Source organism: Cyprinus carpio, unplaced genomic scaffold (genome assembly GCF_018340385.1).
Source record: "Cyprinus carpio isolate SPL01 unplaced genomic scaffold, ASM1834038v1 S000006823, whole genome shotgun sequence".
Lineage (NCBI taxonomy): Eukaryota > Metazoa > Chordata > Actinopteri > Cypriniformes > Cyprinidae > Cyprinus > Cyprinus carpio.
In genome coordinates, this window is record NW_024879402.1 from 134,147 (window position 1) to 138,470 (window position 4,324).

The window sequence follows — 4,324 nt, forward strand, 5'->3', positions numbered from 1 at the left end:
TTTATACAGTTTTCTTCCCTGAACCGTAGCAAACAAAAGTAAAGCTTAAAAAATATTTCTGTTCATCAGACTGCTTATAATTGTATTATTAGGAGCTGTTGTGCTGTAGGCTTAATTAAAATATCTCTGATATCATTCGTGAAAAACAGTAGACATAACAATTTTGTAATAAACCTGTTGTATATTGTGTTTTTTTTTTTGTTTTTTTTTTAATCTTGCTTATACAGCACTTTGGTCAGCATTTTTGAATAATTAAGCTAAACTAAATTCAATAATAAATCTGATAAAATTATCTAAATTCTAATCAAAAAATCATTAAGTTACAGCCGCCTATAACAATGTTATTAAATTTGTTATTAAATTTGTATAAATAAAAATGATTTATTTTTCTTTTTATTATTTATTAAAAAATTATAAGTATTTAAAAATATTATTTTGTGTGTGTGTGTTTTTTTTTTGTTGTTTTTTTTTAATTAAAAAAAATAAAACACGCATAGTGGATTGTTCAGGATAAGCTCAAATCATAGGCATTTCGAAAAATAGACAAAGGGTAATTTTTCATTTCTTATGACAGCCTACAAGCTATAGTGTGTGGGTAGCGTGTATGCGTTGGTTGCTGAAGCATGTCTCGTACACTGTTGTGTGTGTGTGTGGGTGTGTGTGTTGTGTTGTGGTTGGGGTTGTGCACTTGCTCACCAGCTCTACCACTGTTGCAGGGCTGGCTCACTATCTCAGACGGTACGGACTCTAGTGAGTGGCACTATGACCCCTTCAGGAGCTTTAGTCCATCTAGGTCTGTTCGAAAGGTCACATCCTGCGGAAATACCGCAAGGTCTAGAAACATCAGTCCACACACAGTTTCAATACTGTAGCTTCAAATACAGATAAAACACAAAACACTCAGGCCCTTTAGTTATTAAAAACACAGTGAATTCAGAATTGTCATCAACTTTCAGATTCCTCTCACAGTCTTGTTTTCATTTGCGTTTTAGTAATTGTATTCTTGACTACGGTCTGTGCTGGGATTTTGCGTTTCAGCAGAACTAAACACTGGATATAGAGAGGTGAATACGATTTAAGTGGGCATAGGTTCAGCGTCTTATTGGATGACACCTGCTGGCACTCTTTTCACTCTTTTGGTGTAGGATTTAAGCAGTGACTGTATTGCACAGACACTATGTTTGTGTCTGTATCCTCTCTTAATCCTGCAGGGGGAGCTAGTGACGGCGCACGTCGAAAGCCATCATCGAGAAGAAGTGCAGCCTAGATGTAAAGTGGTCGGTAAAACTGGGTCCGTAACCCCTTCCAACAAGCTCTCTCTCACAGACCACGAGATGGAGGAGTATCGCCTTGGGAAGTGGAGCTCAAGCAGAGAAAGGAACAGAAGGTAAGAGGACAGTACAAATACTGTCCGATCAATACTGAGACTGAGGCGGATGCAAAAAAAGAAGGATCCTGTGATGCTATTTAACAATGTATATATGTTCAAAAGTTTGGGGAGGCAATAAATATTTTTTGCTCACCAGGGGTAATTTATTTGATCAAAAAATACAGTAAAAAATGTTAAATATTATTCTAATTTAAATGTTGTTTCTGTGTGAATCTCTGTAAAGTGTAAATTTATTTCTTTGGGTGCAGCTGTATTTCCAGCCATCATTACTCCAGTCCTTCCAGTGTCAAGGATCTTTTTGTAAATGTGTTAACTGTCACTTTTGAGCAATTTACTGATCCTTGATGAGAAAAAATATTAATTTCTTAAAAAAAAAAAAAACAAAGTGCCTACCTCAAAATTTTGCACAGAGTCATGTTATATATTACTATTTATGATTTTTATTTTATTGTATTTTTTTTTAATGATTTGAGCAATTGTATGAGCGCCGGTTAAAAGTAATTGTCGCCAAAAAAAAACTGAGGTTTTGTTGCAAAAGTTGGGATTCTTGCCGTGAATCCTGCGCGCCCACCAGCGCCCTCCACATGTCAGGAGAGAGAAATGTTGTTACTGCATTTTAGCATAGGTCGACAGAGTCGGCCGGGCAGGGAGGGGATAGTCTTTCAGACTCAGACGTCACGGTCGCGCAGGACAACGACGGTTCCGCCGCCACGCGACCCCCGCCCTCCATATCTCCCGCCGCGGCACCTTGTTATCGGGTGGGACAGCCTGCGGATCCTCAGGATTGATCAGAAGAGTCTCTCTAGGCGTGGGGTGCTTGAACAGCTAGGCTGGGCGGTGATGTTGAGTCTGAGCCGCTGCAGGTCCTCCTGTGAGGCATCCTCTTTCTGGGTTCACTCTGACTGCGCTCGGCTCTTTCTGTCTTCCTGACTCTCGCTGTCCCTGGTTTTGAACCTTGGTGATCCAGTACACCTGTCTGTCTCCATTCCCACCCTCCTCCCTGCTCTGGATCTGTAAATAAAGCCCTGTCTCCTGGTATGCTTTCTGGTCTCAATCCTGGGACTGACAGTCCCCCCGCGGCTCCTCGCCGTCTCTGGAGTGGTGATTTGCTGCTAACTGTCTGTGGGGTCTCTGAATCTGAATCTGAACTGGGTTTTGACTCAATGTTGATTTGCTGATGGTGAAAACGCCTCATAAATCTCGTTTCTTTGTTTCATGGTGTTTCTTTGGTGGGTTTACTTTTATTTATAATGCAGATAAAATGTTACTGTTTAAATGTTAGATGATTTACATTATAATATTAATGTTTCATATATACTGATTTAGTAATCAGAAAAGAATCAAATTATATAATCTAGTCAGGCAAAGGTGTTGTTATCATTATATTAAACTGTTTTTTTTTATATTATGAGATTGGTAGTAATTTAACTAATCCATTTGAATTTTATTGAATTGTAATAATTTTGTTATTGTTGTTTGTTGATGGGAAGTATCATTATAGACTGTAAGGTTTTTTTTTAGTATATTCAGAATCGTGTTTATGTTATTGTATCCATTGTTATTGTATTTTACCTTTTTTTTGTGCAGTTTTAGGATAATTTAAATAATATTCGTTGATATTTGAAATTGGGGTGATTTGTGACATTATCCCTTTTCATTGTACTTTTGTTAGTTTAGTAAATTTTTTTTTGTAATTTTCGTTTATAAAATAATAATAATTTATTTATTATATTCTTCTTATTATATACATTTGTTATTCTTAATTAGTTTTAGATGTAAACCTGAAAATTTATTTGCAAATTTGAAAAAAAAATGGAATTGTTTTTTTATAAAAAATTGTTTCCATTATATATATGTAGTTTTTGCAAGTAACAAATAATGTTGATTTTTTATTTTATTTTATTTTTTTAGTTTAGTGATTGCGTTGATAGAATCATCATCTGTCTATGTTTTGGAGTTTTATGCTTTTGTTATTAAACGTGCATTAAAGTCAAGCTGAGTTTGGACACATTTTTCATATTTACATGCATTGCACAGATTTTTCCCTTTCATTCAGTGTTCAAAAGTGCACTGCTCATGTGGGCTTGGTATTATCAAGTTTGTAGCATGTCACTTTACTCTTTAACGTGTTTTACCATGGGCTTGATGCCAGAACTGTTGGATTGAGCAGGTTTGGATTACTCCAGACAGAGCTGTGAAGTGCTTGTGTTCTCTGTAGGTCAGACCACCGGAGGCTGAAGAGGAGAAGGTCCCCAGTCAACTGTGAGTCTGGAGGAAGGTACGTCCATCGCTTGAGCACGGGTCTTGTGCGGTAATTTAACATTTTTAGAATTTATTGCGTTCGTATAACAGACCAAAGGGAAGCATTGATGTGTTGTTTTCAGTTTCCCATCATCTGTATCAAAAACCACTTATTTCAACAGCAGGGTTATCATGAAAGGCTGATGAAATCCATTTTCAAGGGAAGATTAATGACAAACATCTTAGTTATAAAAAAAAAATATATATATATATATATATAAAATAAAAAAAAAATATATATATATATATATATAAAAGCTAATCATTTGTCTTCCAGTGTTTATTATTTTTTTATGATATTATTTTATTGGTTTATTATGATAAAATAAGTTATTGTATAAGTTATTGTTATATATATGTATATAAATAATATATATATTAATAATTTAAGGTTTTCTGTACCTTCTGGTCTTTATACTGTGGATTCCACCCATTCTTCTTCAAAAATAGGGAGCGGTTATGTTGCGATTAATATAATAAACATTTTCAACAACATTCAACAAATTTTCATTTTTGACATTGTACAATAATTAATAGAGAATTACTTTAATAAGAATGAATAATAATAGGCTAAATTTATAAATCTTACTACATGCCTTTGAAAATACAAAGAAAGCAAAACGTTAAAGAAAA

At 34.8% G+C, this 4,324-nt stretch overlaps 1 pseudogene; it reads left to right on the forward strand.

Moving 5' to 3' along the window:
- Window positions 1–3,835, forward strand: part of LOC122145017 — a 13,932-nt pseudogene extending 10,097 nt beyond the window's left edge.
- Window positions 3,836–4,324: the final 489 nt, after the last annotated feature.